This window comes from Rosa rugosa, chromosome 1 (assembly GCF_958449725.1).
Source record: "Rosa rugosa chromosome 1, drRosRugo1.1, whole genome shotgun sequence".
Taxonomy (NCBI): domain Eukaryota; kingdom Viridiplantae; phylum Streptophyta; class Magnoliopsida; order Rosales; family Rosaceae; genus Rosa; species Rosa rugosa.
In genome coordinates, this window is record NC_084820.1 from 42650965 (window position 1) to 42658325 (window position 7361).

Below are 7361 nucleotides of genomic sequence, written 5' to 3' on the forward strand. Positions count from 1 at the left end.
TACCAATGTCCAGACTACCATCGTCGTCGTTTCCGCGAGACCATTTGGGTGTGTTCATGAGAATATGATGTCCAACATCAGTCCTAATGCAATAACCATCGAAAGTCTTCGATGTAAACTTTCCAGCATAGTCAAATCCAATTGACTGAATATGATGATTCGGGGAGTGAGCCCGTTGTCATATGATATGTGCTAGGAGTGTAGCATAAGCAGCATTACAAGTGGACAATGGCACAACACGTGACCAGCGTGTTTGCGTGTCAACCAACATCATGAGATATTTAAACGTCCGCAAGTTGGTTGAATTAGTCCATAGAATCCCCATGGATTTTATGTAAGAACAGAATGAGTATTTTCATATCCTTTGCATAGGACGGTCTTAGTCCTAACTTCCCTAAGGAACGGGCTTTATAAAACGAGCGAGAGGCCTTAGAATCAACCAATGAGGATTTTGGTTGGGGCTAAGCGTCTGAAACTCTATTTGAAGCAAAGTTGGTGATTGCAACATCACCTGGGGCGTCATCGCCATGATAGACGCCATCCATGGCATCATGGATAGGGACTGTGCCAGCCCTAGGCTGGTGGTGGATGACGGCGGTGCTAGAGGCAGCAGCGGGGGTCACACTTAGTCCAGGAATCAACTTTTGATTCATGCTTCGTTTTGCTCAAGAGAAAGGATGTCCATGTGAAATCTTTAGTAGACGGATCATCATATCATGACCAGGATGACCTATCCTGTCATGACAAAGCCAATATGTGTTTAAATCCAAGAGATCTTCTCTCATAAGTTCATTGGATTCAATAGCTCGAATAGTGACATAGAGTCCACTAGAGAGACACATAAACTTCTCTAAGATGCGCTTTTGTTCGCAATCATTAGAGGTATTGCAAAGGAACTCATTCCGTTCTCTACATGCGATTTCGCATGGAATTCATTGGCTATTCATAGGTGCGATTTTCCCTAGGAGCGTAGAGAGTTTTGCGACAGTAATCAAGGTGCCTTTTGGCAAGGGGAACTTGGGCTATTCCATGTCCTTGAATCAATGCTGATGGCCCAGCCATCGTAGTCACAAAGTCATATGCTCATAATCAAAATAGAGTCATAATGAAAAGAACTCAAAATTTTATTCCTAAGCCAACAGAGTACATCATTGTCTCTTAACCATTAGGAGAATCTAATCCAAATGCTAGCTAATGCAAAACAATGGTAGTCGTCTAACTTCTTTCGGTAATTCCAAAATAAATGTGACTAGGTGAGTAGAGAGATGTCGGTGGAGCAAGGCTCGCTTAAGTACCACTAATCTCAGAACCTTCCTAGACATCACACTTACTTTGGGTGAGCCTACTTTGAAGAAAGACTAAACCATTGGCATTTACTACAAACACTACTAGGATAAAGTTCATAGACATCAGTTCACAACTGATGTTAAACAAAAAAAATCCGATGTCTTAGTGGGCGATGTTAAAGATCGCCAAAACTAAGACATCGGTTCACAACTGATCGCCAAAATGAGACATCGGTTTAAGGTTCAGAATCGATGTAAAAACGTTAATGTGATCACCATTTTAGTGTGTTTAGCTATTGTCAAACCTTCATATTTTGGCATTAGATGCTTAATGAAATATAGGTCTAACAACACAATTATCCATTTTAACATCGTTTCTGATTTAGAAACGATGTCTGATAATATTTTACACATCGGTTCTCATAAATTTTTGCTTGTGGTTCATAAGCTTTTCGTGTGTTTGGTACATAATATTTCACTAGACATTCAATCTATATTCTGTAGTATAGTTTGAACTGATGTCCATATTTATGATAGACATCGGTTTTGTTTATTTATCGATGTCCATAGTTATTCTAGACATCGGTTTTTGTTTATATCTCGATGTCTATATTTATCCTAGACATCGGTTTTTGTTTATATATTGATGTCCATAGTAATCTAGACATCGGTTTTGTTTATATATCGATATCCATATTTATCCTAGACATCGGTTTTTGTTTGTATCTCAATGTCCATATTTACCCTACACATCGGTTTTTGTTTATATATTGATGTCCATAGTAATGCTAGACATCGGTTTTTGTTTGTATCTCGATGTCCATGTTTATACTAGACATCGTTTTTGTTTATATATCGATGTCTATAGTAATGCTAGACATCGGTTTTTATTTGGTACTAGAAAGCTAATCCACAAATAACATGAAATTCAAATGTACTTTAAATATTAGGGAATTGTATTAATTTCTATCCAAAATTAGAGCTTGAGGTAGTTTCAAAAGTTTTGCCAGAAAGTAAGCTTCTATTACAGTCAACTACTTCAAATCAGAAAAGTAACTCCAATATATAATGTACAAATGAGAGCCTTATAAATATACAAACTCATCATACCAGCCATTGTTCTGTACTCCTCTGTTTTACAAATTTTCTCCATGGCAATAACCCAACGAATTCATACCCCTTCGGAGGCTTTCTCAATTTCTTCCTCTTTCCCAAGAAGCTTCTTTCAGTTTGTAGTTGAAAAAGTGAACTGCAGATTTTCCCATCAAGACTGCTAATTAGATTTTCCCAAGAGGCATCCCTGTGGGGCTTGGTGCGCAGCCCAATACTCTTCCAGAATCGGTTGCCTCCCTTTCTAGGTCTCTTGCCCCTTCTTGTTTTTCTAAGCCAACATTGCCATAAAATCCATAAGAATACTAATCCATAATCAAATTGAATACAACCAAATCCTGATAACAAAATGAAATTGAAGTTGAGAAAATTACCTCAACACTTGGGTTCAGAAAAGCCTTGGAAGAAGAAGAACCACCAAGTACTCATCAACAATTCTCAAAAATCTACAGCTTTGACCAAAAGAAGAAAAAAATCTAGAGGCAAAATTAAGAAGAGATCAGCAATTAATAAGGTGATGAGTAGACATGCAGATGAATCACAGTGTAGTCTTCAAACACAAATAAGGAAAAATAATGTATACTGACATATGCAAAATTGAGGAACAGATGAAATATGATAATGATCTGCTGATCACAACTAAAGAAATTTGAGACTTTCAATGCTTGCGCTAGCCTTTCTATCCCTTTCCCTTATTGTCTCAACGAACTGAGCCCAGGAGAAAAACAATCAATCGTTCAATGAAAATCGAGCAAAAGTGATAAATTAGAAGAACATATGTACCTGATTGTATATGAGTGGAAGTGTCATAGCAAAACCTTATTGCGACTCGTGGCAAAGAAAAGGCTGTCTTTTGCTTAGGAATAAGCGGTTTTGGTGAGAGCGGGAAAGTTATAACTGCAATCTTGGTTTTGGCTGAACGTGGCAAAACCTGTACTGTGTTGCTGTCATTCTAGGATTTCTATTACCTTAGTTACCCTTCTGCCCTTGATGTATTAAATCCTGCTGGTGTAGACATATATATTAGGAGGGGCAATTTCAGGGTTTTCAAAATAAACAGATACCCACGTCAAAACCCACATATACAAACAAGAAAGCACCAAAATTAACATGAAAGCAAGAAATTTTCATCTTTGATCTCAGTGGGGGGTCTTCTTCTTCTATATTGCTTGAGGGGAACCATGTTGATTAACTCAACAGAAATTTATTCTTAACAAGAATATGAGAATTCCAGGTTGATTAACTCAAAACAAGACTCCTACTCAACTTCACTCCTCAAGACATGGTAAAAAAGCTGACTTCTTAAGAATTAGGATACCCAACGTACCCAACTATCTTATTCAAAAACATAAAGTTTAACAATTCATGTATATTCAGATTGTGCATTTTTCAATCTCCATCTCATCAAGAAACTCGAATGAATTCCATTGCATATATACATTTAAATCATACCCATTTAGCAGCAATCACACAAAACCCACAAAATTGTAAATTATATGCAAGTCATATCTAAAAGATCTACTCTTTAGCTTTGTAACAAGATTTGTAAAACAGAGAGCATAAAATTGATGTAGAATGAGAGCCGTAAAACTAGAGAGTTGAAATTAATTTATAGAATTTTTTTAAAAAAAAACTGACTCGGCTAGCTGCTGCTGCGAATAGACACAAAAAGAAAACTTTGTTCTACCTGCAGCAGACTCACATGGGAGCCACTAAAAAACAGAGAATAAGATTTAGTTAATGGATAAAAAATGGAAACGAGCCGATAAATCTTCAAATATATGCACCTAAAAATAAATACACGTACCTGCTTTACACATTCTAGTTTTGTTGTTTCAAATATGGCCAGCTGAGTCTCATGCACAACCAAGAAATGTGCTTGATCCTGATGAAACTGAACGCGAGTATCTGACACTGAAGATGGTGTTCTCCCAGCTGGAAGCTGCAAGAATCTGCTCTTCTGTTTTTCCCATCCATCAGAATTCCACACACAAACCTGAAGAAGAGGAGGAATCATAATCAAACTGCATGTTAGTTTTGCCTCATAAACATACCTGATAACTGAGAAATAATTTTTTCGTGGTAATTACAGATTTCACAATCTACTCAATTTACTTTTCAATATGGAGGCACTGGAAATGCTGTGAACAAGTGTATATAGACCTTAGGTAAACAAATGCATGTAGAATAGGAAACTAAAGCACATTTGTCCTATAACAACTGTATATAGACCTTAGATTTCCCAATAATCTGCGAGTTTTGGTAATTTGTATGCCTGTTAAATATATTATCTTTCCTCGGTTATACATATGAGATTTTTTGCAGGAAAGATATCTGGGCGTCTGATTAGATTTTGGACTACTATCACAGTAGTAAAACTACATAAGAACAAGATCTGATTAGGTGTACCTGAGCATCTGCTCCTGATGAAACTAGCACATTTAATACATGAGAGAATGCTAGGCCAGTTATCCTTTTAGAGTGACCTTTAAGCTTGCTCTTAACCTGCATCAAGAAAATTACGACTAAATAACAACCATCTAATACAGTACGTGCACTGCAAGTAATTAACCAGATAACCTGCATCAAAAAAATTACAACTAAATAACAACCATCTAATACAGTACGTGCACTGCAAGTAATTAACCATATAACCTGCATCAAGAAAATTACAACTAAATGACAACCATCTAATACAGTAAGTGCACTGCAGGTAATTAACCATATATCGCACCATACCTCATCCACATAGACATTATATATCTGAAACTTCAACCCAATAATCTAAAGTAATAATCTCGTCACCCTCCCACAAAGAGAGAGTTAGAGGCCAGACCGCCAGACACCTAATATTTAGTTCACATCCCTCAGGAATGGAACAAAGACCACATTCCAGATGAAATTTAATTGTCTAGGGAAGCATAAATAGTACCTGAGCAGGGGGTAAGGATGAAACCCAATTGGATGCATGTGTAAGAAGGAACCCCAATGTGTTAAGCTGCCAGGAACAATGAATATTTAACAAACTAGATTCCTTTATAGATATCATTAGGCTGCCAGGAACAATGAATATTTAACAAACTAGATTCCTTCATAGATATCATTAGGGATAAAGCAATTAAGAAAGCTGAAGAATAATTCACCTTCCAGACACCAAGTGCCGAGCACCCCCAAATTAAGAGCCATAAAGAGCAACTTTGGGCAAGAAGATCCACTTTGCTGACATTGTAGGGCTCAAAAGCTACAGAACCAAATTAAAAATCACAACATCAAGTAAGCCAACATCATATGCACATCGATTATGCAGCAATGCAGACAGCAAGTATGGTATAGGATTTCAAATATGTTAGGCTATCCATACAATACAAGCTAATACAATTTGACAGCACAATCAATTTAATCATACAATACAAGAGTAACTGACCAATAGTTTCAGAAAGGAGCTTTAGGCTTGAAGAATCAGAAATCGAAACAGAAAGTAACCTAGAATTTCTGCTTTATTGCTTGAGGAAGTAAAACCCAGAAAATCATGGAGATGTTCATGAGAGATAGATCGATTGAAAACCCAGAAAGTAAAACCCGTATTCGACTGTCAGTTCGTCTTACCGAGTTACTGACGAGGAGAGCGAGGGCCGTCGACGCCTCGATGGTCGAAGAGAGGGGCTGAGATGGAGAGGCCCATGGAGAGAGAAAGAAGAGACGGCGACTGCAATATGTGTTTTGGGGGTGATAAGGATGGTCTGTGTCTTCGGATCTCGTCCTTGCTGATTGGGAGCTCCGGCTTCGGCTTCAAACTGGAGAACGGTCAGAGGCGGACAAGGAGGAGAAGAAGGAGGGGGACGGTCGGAGGCGGAGAAGGAGGAAGAGGATGTTGGTGGCTGGACGGCTGTCGCGGTGGTTAGGTTTTGAGAATGAAAATTGACGAAGGGTAGGAAAACATAGTCGTGGGAAAACTGACTAAGCCTTGGGGGGAATGAAATTTTGGTTCCGCGCTTCCAAAATTTTGTACTTAGTTATTTCCGCGTTTTTTCAAAATTTTGAAAAAAAAATCTAGACATCGGTTGAAAATAAAAAACGATGTTAATTGTATTAATAGAAATCGGTTTTTCAAGAATTGATGTTAGAAAAATAATTTACATCGGGTGAAATCTTAACTGATGTAAATGACATGATGTCTATTAATATTATTCTAGTAGTGAAAGTATATGGCAATTGCCTATTATATCTCTTGGAAAAATAAAGACTTAAACAGAATTGGTCAATTGGCGATCTATTGATCCCAGCCAGATTTGTAGTCTTCAACCCTTCACTCTAGATCATCTTCTTGATCTTCTTGTTCCACAGAGTGAGCTTCTCTTGCTTCACAATATGCTTTGTAGGCTGTGACAATTTTTTCACGAGCTCTACAAATGTGTGTCCAATGATTGGATACTCCGCATCGAGAACACACTACACCATAAAGTCTCATTGATAGCAGTCAAAAAACGCTATGGTATCATACCATAGCGTTTTAGTAAACGCTATGTCAGCCACAGCTATAATAAGTCTAGGGTCTATCATAGCGTTTTAGTAAACGCTATGTCAACCACAGCTATAATAAGTCTAGGGTCTATCATAGCGTTTTTCAGAAACGCTATCAAAAGGTTTACATCTATAGCATTTATGAAGTGTTATTGTACAAGTTATTATAGCAATTTATAAACGCTATTACTATACAATCAACAGCGTTTAGTAAATGCTCTTAATACGTTTGCTGTCAGTTTTAACAAACGCTATTATATACTATCCAATAGCATTTTGTGGTGCTACTATCTTTATTTTGTAGCATTATCATACTTTCGTCATAACAATTTGTAAATGCAATAAGTATGAGGTCAGCTTATAATCTAAAAGAATCAAAATACCAAATGACATTCATAAATCATGAAATTATGCAAGTATTACATTGTCACGCCAAAAATCTTT

At 37.2% G+C, this 7361-nt stretch overlaps 1 long non-coding RNA gene across 4 annotated transcripts; it reads right to left on the bottom strand.

Moving 5' to 3' along the window:
* Positions 1 to 2203: 2203 nt before the first annotated feature.
* On the bottom strand, positions 2204 to 6383 carry LOC133724979 (uncharacterized). 4 transcript variants are annotated; one of them, XR_009854173.1, is made up of 8 exons: positions 6003 to 6380; positions 5540 to 5637; positions 5329 to 5394; positions 4806 to 4901; positions 4204 to 4392; positions 2984 to 3398; positions 2771 to 2872; positions 2204 to 2667 (listed from the first exon to the last, which is right to left on the bottom strand). It is a non-coding gene; the product is annotated as an uncharacterized LOC133724979 (long non-coding RNA). The 4 variants fall into 4 exon arrangements; XR_009854172.1 differs by having other exon boundaries at positions 3180 to 3398; positions 6003 to 6379; XR_009854171.1 differs by having other exon boundaries at positions 2771 to 3401; positions 6003 to 6383.
* Between the last annotated feature and the right edge of the window lie 978 nt (positions 6384 to 7361).